General features: G+C 40.8%; 1 long non-coding RNA gene across 1 annotated transcript in view; it reads left to right on the forward strand.

The window, feature by feature from the left end:
* The first annotated feature begins 17,497 nt into the window (after positions 1-17,497).
* LOC138918720 (uncharacterized) overlaps positions 17,498-17,788 on the forward strand; it is a 44,921-nt gene continuing 44,630 nt past the window's right edge. The window contains exon 1 of the long non-coding RNA XR_011428422.1: positions 17,498-17,721. This is a non-coding gene — a long non-coding RNA (uncharacterized lncRNA). The remainder of the gene's footprint in view (positions 17,722-17,788) is intronic.

Consider the following 17,788-nt stretch of genomic DNA (forward strand, 5'->3'; position numbering starts at 1 on the left):
TCACGCTCACACATTTGATTTGCACATTATGGTATTTTTCTATGTTGCAAAATTGGTCCAGCAACAATAAAGGCATTATTATTTTTTGCTGTTTCGTACACAAGAGCTCACAACATTCTAGACATTGTACAGATCATAATCATCATAGTTTCAAATTCAGTATTGCATCAGATCTGAGGCTTCAGTTGCCCAATTTAAAAATAGTCCAAGGTATGATAAATCCTGCTGTAGAGGATGATACATAGTAGAAATTCAAAATATCTGAATCGAGAGGGACTGATGTGAGGATTAAATGGAACGATTTCACAAAAAGCACCTGATTCAGTGCCTGACCCATTGCGGGTCCTTTGATTCACTTTGAGCATCATCAAGATTCATATCAAATCAGTGAATGTTTGCCCCAGACAAACCAACAAGATCATGAGTACAATATGGAATCGCTAGGTTGGAAGGGAATTTGAAAGTTCATCCAATCTCTCCTTCGAGCTAACCTAAATCTGTCAGCTTTACTCGTAAGCCCTGTTTTCTTGCCCTGTTTAAGCATGTTCAGGATGAATCAGCTTTTCATTTTCCTCCCTTCGAGTGCCTAAAATCAGAGTGACTCCTCGTATTATTTTTTTTTTTTTTAAATAAGATGCATGTGCAAGCCAGAGAGAAATATTTTCCCTCTAACTTCATAGCCAAACTTCAAACAGAAAGTTTTCTTCCTGAAAGACTGGCCAGATGCAGGTATATATCTCTGGGAGTTGTCCTGGTTTCTTTTTAAATTAGGCAATGAATATGCTTCTTGACATACACACACAAGATTTGTGGCAAAAACACCTTTCTTTCATGTAACTGATTTCCCTTTAATCCCCACCTTAATGTATATCATTCTTGATGCATAATCTCAAATGGGCTTTGAACTAGCGAATGCTAACTTTGAATAATGAAGAAAGAAATGACAGTTTACTTTATGGCTGGGTTCAGGATACATGGGGTTGAGGGGCAATAGTGGTATAACTATTCACCTTTCACCTTGGCACAAGCAGGTGAAGTACTAAAGGGAAGTGATTAGTAAGAAGTGACAATAAGTCAAAACCCAGAGGCCCAGTGTTCCCAGTGCATTTGCATTCCTTGGTTTGCAAGGCAGTGTTTAAAATAAAAAACCATCGCCAAGACAGAAAAACTGCTATAGTTATATCACAGCACACTGAGTTGCAAACCTTTTAATGAAAGACATAATTCTTGGGTTGCCTCCATCATACTATATTCTCATGCAAAACAGTTTAATGCCCGGTGTAAATTACTTTAGACTTTCTTAGCATGTATTGCATTTTTTAATCATGGGTGTTCAGTTCTATTTTCCATTTGGAGTCCAGGAGAGCAATATCCACATAAAGCCAGATGAGTTCCACACCTGCAGCCTCCCCTTCTCTGGTCCTGCTCTCTCTCCTGCTCCCTTCTTTTCCTCCTCACCTCTCCACTACCCGCCCCCATCCACCACCTCTAGGACAAGTACAGTTCCTGGTACATCCTCAGTTGGAGGGTATAATCTGATGCTTTGTTAGAAAGGTGGAGAAATGAAGCTTTTTCCCTACAGGATGTTAGACAAGCGATCATCAGGAATGTTCCAGCCCACCCCGCACCAGTTCCATCTGTAGAAAGATGAGGCTCGCCCCTCGAGCTCTACCCTCTTCATGGTGGGATATGTTAGAATGGTCACAAAGAACTTCTCCATTCCCACCTACCTTCTGAGAAAGACACAGCTGAAGGAATTTTTAAATATTCGTGTAAAGGGCCGGGGCCCAGAGTAAGTGCACAGAATGTATGTGCTGCCTACCTGCCTCTGCACTGTTGCTGTGGGCATCAATTAGACCAAACCTTTCTTGGTACCTGCTTCTCATCTTCTATTTCTCCCTCTAAGGCAGAATTAATCATTTGTATACACCCCCATAACACTGTCCATATACCTTTGTTATAGCAAGTGACACAGTGGACCTTAGGTGGTGAACAAGGTCTGCCTTGACAATCTATAAGCAGGTCTGGGGCCCAGATTCATTCACCTAAGAACCCTAGGGCATAGCACAGTGCTGGTATGTCAGAGGAGGTGCTCAGTGAAAGTTTGCTGAATAAATAAATGACATGTCTTACAGAGAAAGATGTCAGATTTACACACTGCTATTTAAATCATGTATATTTTCATTTCACAGCCTCAAAATTGTGTAATGAAAGTAGGAAATGCTCTGTGATGGTGACAGAATTCTGTATTCTGTAGTCTGGAAAATATGTAATGATAGTAAAACATTGACCGTGTTTATCCATTTTTAACTCAGGAGATTGGCACCATGGCTGTATTTGAGATTTTTGGGGAGAGGAAGTGAAAATGTAATATATCCTCTGCAGGATTCCCCTTTTTTCCCTGATGGAAAAAAAGTGCAACTTTTGCTTATTTATCTCTAACCTTTCAGGGCTCTATTTTTTCAGCTGGTTCTTCCTATCCAGGCTCAGGGTCTAAATAGGGAGCTGGTCCAAGGTTAGCTAAAGCTCTGGATGAGCTGAGTGTTGGCATCTGTCCCTGTGACTATTGATTCTGGGGCTCTGCCAGATCCCTGGGGATTGGAAAGATTCCCTATCTGAGCCTACTTGGCTCCAAGAACCCTTCCTCCAGCCCTTGCCAACTAAAACACAGTAGGAGCAAATGTTGTGTGGCAACTGGGTATAAACACAACAGTTGGAATGCTTCAGAAAGAAGTTTGGATTTCCTGGTTAAGTGTATTCAATGTTAAAACAACAATAACAGTGTTAAAAACACATTTGGGGATTGTTAGAATGCCTTACCCACTGATTCTCATTATTTCTCTTGGAGACTCATTGGATGCGCTGGTGTCTCTGAGAAGTATTTCCTTCGGGATTATCTTAGAAGCTATGTCTACACAGACTAGGTAAGATGAACAAGCAGATAGGCCACCAATAAGACAAATGCAGAGTGGAATACCGACAGGAGAGTAAAGAGACATGGGTTCTACTTTCTGCTGTGAATCTTACAAGTTCTGAGATCTCACGTAAATCATGTTTCTGATCCTCGGTTTCCTCATCTGCAAAGTGGGTAGGTCACTCACAGAAATCTCTGAAGTGCCTTCTAGCATTGAAGCTTGGTGAGCATTATATCTTTCTGAAATTGACCAAATGTCCTTAGCCCAGCAAGCTTTGTGTTTGAGGAGAGAGCAAAGGCTCTTGGTTTTTAAATCATGGTTTTGGTGTTTGCATGAGGACAGAGAACTTAATGAATTTTTCACCAAGGTACTATGTAGTCTGGAAGGACCCCTGTTTATGGGCTGAATTGTGTCCCCTCAAAAAAGGTATATTGAAGTTCTGACCCTCATTCTGAGGACTGTCACCTTATTTGGAAATAGGGTCTTTGCAAATGTAAGTGAGTTAAGATGAGGTGATTAGGGTGCGCCCTGACTCAATATGGCTGGTGTCCTTATAAAATGAGGAAATTTGGATACAGCCAGATGCAGAGGAAAGAAATGTGAAGATACACAGAGAGAACACTATGGGAAGATGGAGACAGAGATAATGCTGCCACAAGTCAAGGAATCTCTGGGGCCACCAGAAGCTGGAAGAGGCAAGGAAAGATCCTTCCCCTACAGGTTTCAGAGGGCATGTGGCCCTACCAGCACTTTGATCTCAGACTTCTGGCCTCCAGAACCATGAGACAATAAACATCTGTGGTTTGAAGCTACCCGGTTGTGGCACTTCATTACAGCAGCCCTAGCAAACTAATACAGACCCACCTCAACTCACCTGAGCCCAGGCTCCCTCTGGCTTCTTTGCAGGAGGAATGGATATTTTGCCCAGTTTATTATTTGACATTTGCCAGATGAAAGAGTGGACAGAGGAGGAGAGAAGGGGAGAAAAAAGGAAAGAAGAAATATTAAAGGGTAACATCATGAAACTGGAGGAAACTGGGATGAGGGCTGATGTTTAACTAGTAAGCACAGGTACAGCCTAACAGCTAAATTGTTTGTGTAAATAGCCATTGTCCCAAGCCTCTGAGGGTCTCGTTGCCGGGCTGGCTGCCTCTACCACCTGGTTTCTTTGTCACTTCCCAGGGCCCCCTCCAGGATTTCTCTCCAAAATCAGCAAATGAAGCGTTGACTCCTGGTCCTGCAGGGGGTCTCTGGATTCTGCCGCAGGGCTGATGGGTCATTACCAATTGTTTTTTTTTTTTTTTGAGGAAGATTAGCCCTGAGCTAACTGCTGCCAATCCTCTTTTTGCTGAGGAAGACTGGTCCTGAGCTCACATCCGTGCCCATCATCCTCTACTTTATATGTGGGACGCCTACCACAGCATGGCTTGCCAAGCAGTGCCATGTCCACACCCGGGATCTGAACCGACGAACCCTGGGCTGCCGAAGTGGAACCTGCACACTTAACCGCTGCGCAACTGGGCCGGCCCCTACCAATTGTTAATAATGTTATTTCTCATAGAGAACCTTACACATTTGAATTATAGTACTGGGCTCCTGCAAATGATGGGAGAACATGCAATGAAAGGAGGTAAAACCAGAGGCTGTGGAACACAGGTGAAAAGAAACAGACATACGAGAGATCAGAGCAGTAGGAGGGAAAACAGAGCCAGGAAGAAGGGGCCCACTGCAATTGTTACCATACAGCTGAGATACCGCTTCACCTAAAAATGCCTCTGGCCTGCTGGTCCTTTTCCTAGCAACCCATCAGTGATCCAGAAGTAGATGAGAGGGGAGGAAACAGGGTACACAGGAGAAAGGCAGGGAAGGGCCAGTTGCTCACAGAGACATAGCTAAGGTGAGACTGGCCAGGACCTGACTTCAAATTTGCCCAGTGGGCCAGAACAGGTGCTGAGACAAGTGACTACCTGTTGATGCTAACTGTGGAGGCTCAGGTGGGCTGGCAAAGCTCAGTAACAGGAAGCTCTTGTGTCAGTCAGTCTAGCTGGTAGCAGGGTGGGTAGAGGCAGTACTCATAACAGTAATAACTCTTTTGCCTCTCTATGTGGCTCATCTCACTTAAGCCTCACAAGACTTCTAAAAAGTAGGTATTATCTTTAATCCTCATTTTACAGGTGAGGAATCTGAAACACAGTGAAGTTAAATAATTTACTGAAAGGCCTGTGGCCAGTAAGGAATGGAGCCAAGATTCAAACCCAGGTATATTTGCCTTCAACACCTTGGCCCTTAGCCACTAGTCTATCAGCCTCCTGTAGAGAAGTTGTCTGGCCATGTGTAATTCAGAAGCTGCTCAGATCTAAAAGTATATCACATGTGCCATCACTAATCCAAATCTTCAAACAAGAAAACAAGAAAAGTCTTTCGACCAAGTCAAGATGACACGTGTTCAGATAAAACCATATGATAATGGATGCTAATGGGTTGTCTTCCCACAATGGCAGAGACTTCTGTCCAAGTGACATCATTTAATGCTAATTGAACATCCACTGTGAGTTAAGCATAGCTTGCGCCATGGTCATACACTGGCCTTTCTCATGTTTCTGCTTTGGAAACAAAATAGGAAATATTCTCCATGGTCAAGCAGTGATCTTGAGATTAGATATTATTCTTACTCTGACCCTATCCATACACCGATTGGATATAAAGAAGCATTTCCCAGATACAATTCAGATTTATGGGTAACATAAATCCAATTATTCTTAAATGAGATTTGCCTTTATCATCTGGCTGGCTCTGGAGCATTCCTAACCCTTTATCTATGTTTACCCCGTCAACCCCATTTGGTAGACACCATCCAAGCATGCTCTCAAACACACGGCCCTTTAGAAATCAATGTAAATGTAATTCTACCAACCTCAACTAAGCTAATAAGATCTGAAAGGTCATAATGGTGCCAGACATGCTATGAATAACAGCTGTGAATGCAGCTCGATGATTGATTCAACCAATGACAATGAAGGTCCTAGGGAAAATAAGCTATTTAATTTTCTCATATACCCAAGTACATTCTAAAGCACTTTTAAATTTGGGATTGGCTCTCAGGCTGACTGTGTTATCACTACGTGCATTCTTGGAGCCTGCAGAAGGAAAAGAAACTATAAAAGTAAAGGAACTTGATTTCATTGCTGAGTCCAGTATGGTCTCATTCTTCTGTCATAGAAAGACTCTAAGTTGTCAATATACGTGTTTTACCTATTTAAACACATCTGTATTACTTCTCTAGGGCTGCCATAACAAAGTTCCTCACACTGAGTGGCTTAAAGCAACAGAAATTTATTGTCTCACAGTTCTGGAGGCTAGAGGTCTAAAATCAAGGTGTTGGAAGGTTTGATTCCTTCTGAGGGCTCTGAGAGAGAGAATCTGTTCTATGACTCTCTCCTAGCATCTGGCACCTCCAGGCATTCCTTGGCTTGTAGATGTATCACTCCCTTCCTCCTGGGTCTCTGTCTTCACTTGACCATCTTGTTCTAAGAACATGAGCCATATTGGATTAGGGCCCACCCTATCCCATTATGACCTCACCTTAATTTAACTAGTCATATCTGCAATGACTTTATTTCCAAATAAGGTCTCATTCTGAGATCCTGGGGCTTAGGACTTCAACACATCTTTTGGGGGAGCACAGTCCAACCCATAGCAACGTCCAAATAGAAAACATTAGAGTTCATAGCACTATGACTGTTAAGTTACAAATCAGACAAAATATTTACCAAAACTATAATACAGAACATAGAAGTTTTCATTATAAGGAGATAATTTAACTTTATTATATAGTCTTATGTCGCTTAACGACGGGGATGCATTCTGAGAAATGTGTCGTTAGGTGATTTTGTTGTGGTCGAACATCATAGAAGGTACTTACACAGACCTAGATGGTATAACCACTACACACTTAGGCTGTATGGTACCATTGTCATGGGACCACTGTTGTATATGCAGTCTGTCGTCAACCAAAATGTTGCTATGTGGTCATGACTGTATTCTTACCTTTTAAATTATAAAATAATTAACATAAAAAAGAATACACATTATGTATGTATAAGGTAGAAAGAGTAATAAAATGAATATCAGTGCCTCTGTCAGTTTAAGAAACAAGACACTGACAACAAAATTAAAGCCTTCATATGTCTCTACCTAATCTCATCTCACTTTTTTCTTAGTGAGCAAGACAGACTAGGTCCCTGCCCTCATGGAACTTACATTTCAATTGTGGAAGACGGACAATAAATCCAAAAATGAGAAAAAGCATATCAGATAGGGAAAGTGATATGCAAAGCATTAAAATATGGGATGTGACAGAAATTAACTGGGTGGCTTTGGATTGGAAGGTTAAGCAGGACTTCTTTGGGGTGGTGACACTTAAGCTGATATCTGATTGAAAAGAAGTCAGTCACGTGAAGATAAAGAAGAAAAGCACTGGGACAAGGTACAAAAAAGCGCAAAGGCCATGAGGCAAGACAAGCTTGGGAAATAAAAGACCAGGTGGCTGGAACTTAGTAAGTGAGGACAAGAGAAAGTCACAGTGAAGAACATCCTTTAAAAACTGGAGTACAGAGTTTAGATTTTGTTTTAAGAGCAATGAGATACTATCAGAAGATTTTAAGCAAGGACATGACATGACCTCATTTTTTTTTTTCAAAAGATAACTGTGGCTGCCCTGTGGCAGGGGCAGACTGGAAGGAGGAAAGCTATCAGGACGAGACTAATAGTAGCGGAGACAGACACAAGTACACATTTTGGATGTGTTTCAGAGATAGAGTCTACAGGGCTTACTGCAGTGGATATGGAGAACAAGAGAGAGAGAAAATGATGCTAATATATTTGGCTTGAGCAACTGGGTGAATTATGGTGCCATTTTAATGAGATGGGAAAGTTTTGTGGAGGAGCAAATTTAGGGATGTGTAAATTACAAGTTTTCTTTTAAGTTTGAAAGATGCCTATATGACAATTGTGTGAAGATTTTACTAGGTGGTTTGCTATAAAAGTCCTTGAGTCTTTGTTAAAAACCAGCCTCATTCCTCATGAAATGCAATGAACTCTACATTAGTCAAGACTCTTCCTCACTTTGGTGGATTTCCACAACCATTTTCTTGTGGCCTTCTTTCCCTTTGCTTCCTGCTTATTAACTACTCAATTATCCACCACATGTTTTCTAGTATTCATTATGTGGATGAGCACAATGCTGGCATCTAACATACTGGAGACATAGAGGCTCTCTACAAATGTTTGTAGAATAATTGAATGAATGAATGAATGAATGTACTGCTCAGGTTCTCTTGCGGCTTATGTCTTGAACGAGGGAATAGTCTACTACAGGAAATAATAGATAAAAATAAAATACTAATAAATAAAATACAAAGTAAAAAGTGATGAGTTGAACAGGAAAGATACTAATAAAGGATTGTGTGAATTCCAAAGAAGATATGGAATTCAGGAAATGTGGTATATTCGCATGACGGAATATCATTCAGTAATAAGAATAAAGAAATGAAAACTATGTGCAGCAACATTAATAAATTCCACAAACATAATATTGAGCAAAATAAACCATACAACAGAATGCACACTATATGATTCCATTTATATAAAGTTCAAGAAAGACAGCTATTCTATGGTGTTAGAATTCAGGATAGAGGTTGGCTACCTTGTGTAGGGGGCTTGTGACTGGTAGGGGGCATGAGGAGAATTCTGGGATTCTGGTTACATTCTGTTTTTTGGGTTTTGCTTATATGAGTGTGCTCACTTTGTAAAAATTCACCTATCTGTACACTTAGGACTTGTGTACCTATTTAATGTATCTTATGTCAAGAAATGTGAAGGGTCTAAGATTTACCCTACTTGCTAGCCTGCTGCAGTTTTATGGATGCTGGCAGAAGACATGATATTCCTGGGTCAGATACAAAGGAATTGACTACTCATTGCAAGGCAAGAAGCATCAGCTTTAAATTGGCTCGGGTTCCCCTTGCTTCTCCTCCTCAGAGTTGCAGAGGGGAGGCTCAGATGGATGCTGCACATGCAATGGGTTTGCATCAAACTGAGGAATCCCAAGCTTAGAGAACCTAAATCTTTCATAATGGGATAAAAGCAAACTTACCCCACCCTTGCCATAGAGGGAGACAATTCTTTCTTTATACCAGACAGCAAACAAACCTGGCCTCTACTTGGGAGGCAGACACTGTCTTCCAAGACTGTTCTCTACACAATCATCCTTGAAAAAAGAGTCGGGAAAAAAGTTACCCGCACCTCTCTGCTCACAAAACATGCAGAAATGTGAGAGACCCCTGGAGAATTATCTCACAACATAGTATGCTTCAATAAAAAGTTTACATTTAAAAATATGTGATATTTTAGCTAGGTCTTATTTGGGCATGATCAGATTGAGAGAAAATGACTTTCATGTCAGAAACAGTGAGCAGTTGAGTTTGAGTAGAGTGTAGGGTTTTCCCCACCAGAAAGGTCTTCCAACATGGGAATGTGAGTAAAATGAAACTCAAATGGCCAATTTTATTGTCTTTTTTACTCCTCAGATAAAGGTTTGTAGAAGGGAAGAAAATCACATTAAAGAATGAAACAAGACTTTAAGGAACCATCATGGATCTCACTTATCCTTTTCCCTACACCCCCAACTGTGCAAGAGTTTGGATTATTCAGAGTTGAGATTTAGAAAATATTTCCATCGCAATATGTGCACAGTTTAGCAGATTTTATTTTGAAAATAAAATAAGAAACAAAAACTAGTAAACTCAAATGCCTTTAAAAGTTTTTTATTTCCATAATTGAAAATTTTAAACCAAAATTATATTGGTCCCAATTAACTTTACTTTGAAAGACAAATTTCTAAATTTCTCTTGTCCTATTTACAACAAATCTAGGTGACCCAATGGCATTTAAGCAGAAATGTGATAGAGTTAATGCTTAACATTTTCTTAACATTTTCTCTCTGAAACATCCATTTTTATGCTACCTGGTAAGAGTGTGGAAGTGAATATTAAAATCCCATAACCATATTTTGGTGCTGATGCTGCGTTTTCACATTTTATGATCTATCTTGAGCTGTTTGATTGAACAGCAGTCTGCTGTTTAATCAAGAGCCATGTGTTATTCTATATAAGTGTACTGTATTATAAAAGCGAATGTAAAATTAATTTCAGGATATATATGTTTAATTACATAGCCTTGTGTTACATATCTGAATCAAATCATGCATTACCTCTTAATAGCTTGAAAAAGTTTGGAATTAATTTAAGCAATGAAGCTTGAGATCTTTTTAAGGAGGCTTTTCTCAGATCATAACTCAGTTCTTGAAGTTGGGTACTTGTGGTTTTTCCAGTTTAGCCCCTTGGATGGGAAGTAAAGGATATGACATTTACTGAATGTTTGTTTTGTACCAGGCAATGGAATAGATGGTTTACATATCTCACCTCGTTTTAAAGCCTAACAAAATTCCATGAGGTGAGTGTAATTACTCCCATTTTATACCTGAACAAACAAATCAAGAGTAAATTACTTGTGGTCATACCATGAGTAAGTGGTGGAATCAGGATTTGAATTCAGAGTTGTATGTCTCCATAGTAAAATTATTTTTTAAAATAAGACTCATATATGGGTAGAAAAAAAGAACTAGAATAATGAATGTATGCCATTATGTGAGCAGTGGTGGGATGAAAGTTAATTTTTGACTTTTCGTTTCCTCATTCTGTATTTTCTAAATTTCTGATAACTTATAAATATATATATTTATTTAAATGTCTTATAAGACTTGAAATGACCTTGAGAAGCCATTCAGGTTGAAGCTATGTGTGGCAAGGGCTCCCAGAGGCTACATCTGTATAATGTCTCTTGACAAGGGAAATTGGAGTCAGTAGTCTTCTGAAAGCCCCAGCTATGAGGCTGCTGCTGGAGACCAGATGATCATGAGGTGTGCCTCCCACAGAGACCTCGAAGGTCAAGTTTGGTCCCACAGATAACCAATTCAGGCTTCACTCCAAGATGGCAAGATTCTAGTAGGTTGACCTTCGATGACTTGATTGTTACTAGGTCATGTAAGCACAAACTACTCCTGCCTCCTTATCACCACGATCATTTTTTAAAAAAGTAATAGCTTATGGGAACCATGGAGTCATTTCTACTTACTTCACTAATAAAGGTAGGGCTTACTGTTTATTTAATAATTGGCCCTTTACTTTGTATGTATCCTTGTAATGGTTTGGATCAAGATTCAGGTGATCATTTCTCTCCTTAAATGTATCATTTCCTTTAATATTTCTGAAGTTAATTGTCCACATGAAGGTACTGGGATAGAAAGATAAGCTAGGAAGGCATAGTAGATGCTGTGGTGTGCCGCCCAGATTCCTCCTTTTAGATCAAGGTGTCATTCCCCCCAGGGGCCAGGAGTGTTGTCTGCTGGCAGCTCATGGTTGAGACCCTCCTCAGGAACTGTCCTTGATCAAAAGAGGCTGCCTTGCCCAAGGTTACCTGCCTTCCTCGGGGGCAGCCCACACTTCATGCCTGGACTATAAGTAGGCACAAATGCCAGAACCCTTGCTCCAATTTGGGGGCATCTCTGAAAAGCCATCCCAGCTCCAGACCTCCCTGCAGGATCATCTGAGACTCCTTGTAACCTCATCAACTTCCCCTCTGCACGGTCCTCCTTCCCTCACTCCCTTACAGGCATTGCTTCTTAGAGCACTCATCACTGAGCCCTCTCCATGTAAATTACTGTCTCAGAGTCTCTTTCCCAGAGAAGTGGACCTAAGACTCACCTACATTTCCTATGGCCTCCACTCCACCGTTCTGCCCCAGGTGAGCTATAGGAGCATCAAAAGGGGACTATCACAATAACTGTACCAGGCAGATCCCTGGATGAACCTCCCTTTTTCTTGGAGGGACTGAGCAAGGAATTAGTCATGTAGACACACAGCAAATTTGCTCAGAAAGGGTCTCTAAATCCTGCTCTCGAAGCCCTGGGGTCAAGAGCTGTCCTGCTTGTTAGCTTCTCACTGCCAACAGTCTCTAGGGGTGCAAATAAAATGAGCACTGGCGTCAACCCAAGCTCCAAGACTGACTGACTTCCTGGACTTCAGAGGCCATGGGATGCACTCACAGGTCAGAGCTGAGGGTTTTTTGCAGTAGCTGCAGATGGCAGTAGCAGTGGTAAAACAGAGCTCTCTAGTTTAGGATGGAGCAAAGACACCACTTTGTAGGTGACCCTCTGTGATCCAATGCTTTTCTTTGGGGCTGGGCTCCACCATTAATCACATACAAGAAATCACGGGATTGAAACAGACCCTACCTGCTCTGGGTTTGGTGATTGGGTAACTTAGCATCCTCTCCTGGATTTGCAAACACTCCTATGAAGCCCATAAAAGCTGACAAAGTTAGAAGGATAAGATAAGGCCTCAGAGGACACCACAAAGAAATGTGTTATCTCTCTGTAACAACTGTCTTTGTGAAACATATACTGGAATAGATTGCAGCAGGACAACTTGGTCGATAAAGACTTTGAGATTTAATGGCCCACATAAGGGAACGTTTTCTTTAAAATTAGAGTCAGCTATTTTCCCCAGTAGTACAATGATTGTTACACATTTGTAGACTCTGAGAACTCCCTCTAGATGGGATCTGCTAACCACTGCCCACTCTAATGCCAACGATTGATTGACTCAAGTGAAAAAGACTCCAGGAGAAAAACCTTTAAATATCGTCGTGAATGGTGGGTTCCTATCCTGCTAAACTTGTTTCTCTGCTTCTCAGATATCATCTCCTCACTTCAGCATTCAAAAAGAATTTACAGAATGAAATCATTCCATTCAACCGGTAAATCAGTGTTTCATGGAGACGGACTATGTAGCAAACTCCTCTGGTTAGGCAGGATGCAGTGCTGCTCAAAATCAAACCATTAAAATAACTTTTTTAACTCTTGCCATTAACATTATTTTTGTCAAAATTAAAGCAAAACTGTAAAACTTCCCAGGTTGCCCTCTTGCCTTGACTACTAGGAAACTCAGAGCCAAATTATAACAATTCTCAGCTTAGGTTTTCTGACACTATCTCTCTTTCTTTCCCACCCCATCTTCATTCTCTCTCTCCAACACACAACTGCAAAAATTTTTAAAAACATTTTTAAGAGTTTACCCTGGTAAAAAAAATGGAAAGCCAAGAAACATTCTGGAAACTGTAACTATTTGTGTCTTTTTGGTCCAATATTTTCAGGCTTGTATGGTGGGGGCAGATAAGTCATATACAATTAATAAGTGGGCAACAAGGAGAAGATGTCCAAGTTCAATATCTTTCCAAAGACCAAGAATTTGAGGATGAGTGGCCGAATATGGATTCTATCTCCACCAGAGAAAGGAAAACAGTCTCTTTAATTTGGAATCCATTTTCCGAAACTGGATAGATCTGCTCCTCAAGCAATCCCATCAGAAAAATTGTGCCCTAAATCTTCTTTGAACCACTGGGTTTAAATCAAATTTAGATATAAAAGGTTTCATTTTACATAACCTATATTTAAAGCACCTATTGAGTCTTCAAAATGATTTGCTGCAATGCCTGCGTTTTTGGTGTGAGTCCAACTTCTTAACCTGTCTAGAGTTTCAGTGATAAAAGTTCATATTAACTTACGTAACATGCCAGCGTTGAACGTTCTCAGGCTAGTTATCAATGTTCTCTGTGTCTTCAGCATATTCAGATAAGATGAACTGAATATTTATAAAAAGTGACATTAATTGGTATGATTGCCTATATCAATACCTCAATCAACTTTAAAATATCCTTCCATATTCTATGTATGCTGGAATCCGAGATAAAGGAATGTACATGTCAGGATGGCATGGGCTCTGATGTGGTCAAATGTAACCCTGCACACCTAGTTACTTGACATAATAAAGGTTTATTTCTTATTCATGCTAAGTCCCAATGTGAGTCAGCTAATCCTTCAGGGTAGCTGCCCTCCAGGCTGTGACACAGGGAGTCAGGCTATTTGTATCCTATAGCTCTACCATCTCAATACATCCTCTGCTTTGTAACATGGCAGGAGAAAAGAGAGTCAGAGAGTTGCTCACTGACTCTTGAATGCTTCAACCCTGGAGTGACACTTGCTCATGGCCCATTGCCCAGAGCTAATCACATGGGAGCACATGGATATTCAGTGCTCGTCCACGTCTCTGATTCAGGGAGTTTTCAACATTCTAAGGGAGTGTGCAAACGTGTTGCACCTGACTCTGTGAAAATGTGGGTTCTATCAATGTCACTGTTTTCAAATAAGGTCTTATTTAATGGGACGTATTTGAATGAATATATAACATCCATGCTTATAATTATATATATAAAAGCAGAATATAATGTTGTTTCATAAAATAACTCCTTCTCCCTTGGAGTAATTCTTGTGTGGATAGTAAGATCACTTTTTGTAAAGGCTTTGTTTTATCGTTTGAGTCATAAGAATTGAAGACATACCCCATGTAGGCAGGAAGTAAGGTTTCACTCAAATAAGAGGCTATTCATAGTGCCAGGCACCAGAATTCTAGCAGTCTTCTGAGAAAGAAGCAAACCTCTCCTCTTTGAAGGGAAACCAGCATTGAGAGGCATTGCTCAGGGAGGCAGGAGAGTGAGAATGCTCTTCTCAAAGTGGGTAACACTATCAAGAGATTATCTCCTGCATGTTGGGAGGAAGGACAGCAATAAGCAGACTAAAGGCTAGGGAGCATGATTCCAAAGCAAGGGACTATTAGGATGTGCTGACCCTTTAGAATAAGAACATAAGAGTGAGGGGGAAGACTCTAGGGCCTGGGACCTTGCTCACTACCTCAGGGTTTGGAAAAGACTCTGAAGATCTCAGTCAATCTCAGAACTCTTGAGGGAACCAAGGGCTTGGTTTACCTTTCAGCCAACTTTTAGAAAGGAAGCATAAAATCGTGTTAATTTGGATGGAGATTGGAATAAAGGAAGTGAGAAGACCCCAATGGAAGGCTACACTCTAGGGGGACAACAGCAGTGTGCAAGTTGTTGAGTATGGTTGTAATATTTGATGCTCCAGGAGGAATCGGGGGAGTGGGAGGTGAGGTTGGGGAAATGGACAGTAGCCAAATCATAGATTTGCTCCCAAAGTCAATGTAGAGACATTGTGGGATTCTTACCAAGACAATATATGAATACTTTGTCACCTTCGAAACATCAGCTGAAAAGCTATCATAGTCTATTAATGATTTGGGGAATTACGGCAGTGGTGGGGATAGAAATCAAATATTTAGTGATAGGCCACAGGACTTGGTAAACTATTGATGATGGGGTGAGAGAGTTGTAAGTGAATCCTGTTGACTTCAGATTTGAGAGACTGGGTTTCAGCCTTGAGAGATTGGGTAATGATAGGGCCATATTTACTGGGAGAGAGCAGAAGCAGCCTGCATGTGGAGGAGGTAATGGGCCAGTTCTCTGCCTGGTGAATTTGAGCTAATTGTAGGATAGAGCAGATACTACACAGTCGTTGTTTGAATATGTGAATTAGTTACTCCTTTAAAAAGAAAAGTAATGACTATTTCCCAAGATCTAGGCTCCATACAGAAAGAGTGCTGAGGTCTTGTGAGTAGTGTTATGTATCCGTTAGAAATTAAAATAGCAAAGGCTCAATTTTTATTGAATGTTGTCCTCCACTAAGAGTTGGAGGCACTCCTTATTACTCAGATCTTGATGCAGTGTTCTGCCCTTTGGGTTAGACCTCCTAGTTTTGACTGCTTAGATCATAACTGAGTTTCCTCCATCCTCTGGACTCTGTGCCCATACCAGCTCCTATAAGCTGGGTTTAGCACCCACAACATCCACCCAATGAGAAGGTCTTTTACCTAGGCTCAGGCAGCTTCTCATCTGTCCCACCTAAGATCTTGCAGCCCTGATAATCATCTGACTGGCTTCCTATAGCCATGAAAGAGACACTGCCTCTGGGTGTTCACAAGTAATCATGGTGTGGTTACAAATCACTCCTACTGAAGTAATGTTCATCAACTACATTAGGACTCTCAAAATAAGTTATTGTCCTCCTCCCCCAAACTTCAGTGAGTCACCTAATTCAGTGCTGAATACATGAAAAACACTTAATGTTTGTTGAACGAATGGATGGACAATAAATAAATTAAATGGGAAGCCATCAGAAAAATAAACTTCCTACTACTCTGTTAATACACCTTGTGCTCACATACTTGTGATTTCTCAATAACCCCCTTGCTGACGATGTGTTGTTGTTATGTGTTGTCAAGTTGCCTCTGACTCCTGTTGACTCCACGAATGAGTGATGTCCTCAATGTCTTGTCAACAGCCCTCCTCAGCTCCTTTAGACTCATGCCCATGGTCTCCTTTATGGAGTCAATCCATCTCATATTTCATCTTCCTCTTTTCCTGCTGCCGTCTACTTTTCCCACCGTTATTGTCTTTTCCAAAGAATCTTGCCTTCTCGTGATGTGCCCAAAGTAGTACTGCCCCAGTTTCATCATTTTTGCCTCCAGCAATAGTTCAGGCATAATTTGCTCTAGTACCCACTTGTTCACCCTTCTAGCAGTCCAGGGTATCTATAGAGCACTCCTCCAACACCATATTCCAAAAGAATGCATTTTTTTTCCTGTCAGGCTTCTTCACTGTCCAACTTTCACATTCATACACAATAAATGAGAATATAAGCATGTGGATAATCTTGGCCTTGGTCCCTACTGACACTTCCTTACACTTGGTGATCTCTCCTAATTCTTTCATTGTTGCCATTCTGAGCCTCAGTCTTTTCATGATTTCTTGGCTATAGCCTCCATTTAAATTGATGACTGAACCAAGATAAACAAAATCTTTAACAATTTCAATGTCTTCGTTGTCTATGTTAAAGCTGTGTAGTTCTTCTGTGTGTGAACTACATGCCAATGATACATATGGCTTATCTAGTGACGAACACAAATTTAGTGATGAACACAAAGTTAGTGGTGAACACAATTTTCACCAATAACTGACTGGAAATCACCAAACTCGTCATATGTTTACAGCCTAAGAGTTCCACATACACGTGTCAAAGGAGAGGGACAGGCAGGTCAACAGCCTTCTCATCTGTCTCACCCAAGATCTTGCAGCCCTATTTGTCATCTGACTGGCTTCCTACAGCAATAATACAGACACTGCCTCCAGGTGTTCATAGGCAATCACTGGGGTTGACAGAACTTCCTGAAAGAAGTATAATAAAACATCTTTTTTACAGACATGGAAAACACAGCAGGAAAAGGAACAACACATTTTTAATTGGAAACATTCAGATTTACTCTTAATTTAATTCAGCTGCCCGGCAGCCATGGTTAGATTTGCATCATGATGTATCTTCAGTACTATCTATTTTCATAAATGCAAACTTTCCTGAATATGTTTCTGATGGATCTTGACACTTTAAAATATGTCCTATTGTCCTTTTCTGTGCAGTAGACCAAGCATAGAGTGTTCACTCCTATATCATTGTCACGGTACTATCAGACCAGATGGCTACTTCATCACAGAATCAAGAATTAGGGATAATTTATGCTGTTCCTTGCTCTATCTAGAATGTGAAAATAGAAAGCATTTGCTGCACACATACTCATGAAGAGCAGCTCGACCTGGCAGTAACCACCTGGTCAGAGGACATTTGCTGCTCTCGCTGCACTGCCCTAAGCAACGTGATTTCATCCCACGGAGCCTAAGCTCTCAGGTCAAAGCACGTGAGGCGTTGCTTGATCCAGTAACCAAGGTAAGTCTAGAGAGCCTCTTTGTTAAGGAAAACAAGTTGCAATAAAATAGTTCTAAAATGGGAAAGA

The sequence above is a fragment of the Equus caballus genome, chromosome 18, assembly GCF_041296265.1.
Source record: "Equus caballus isolate H_3958 breed thoroughbred chromosome 18, TB-T2T, whole genome shotgun sequence".
Taxonomy (NCBI): domain Eukaryota; kingdom Metazoa; phylum Chordata; class Mammalia; order Perissodactyla; family Equidae; genus Equus; species Equus caballus.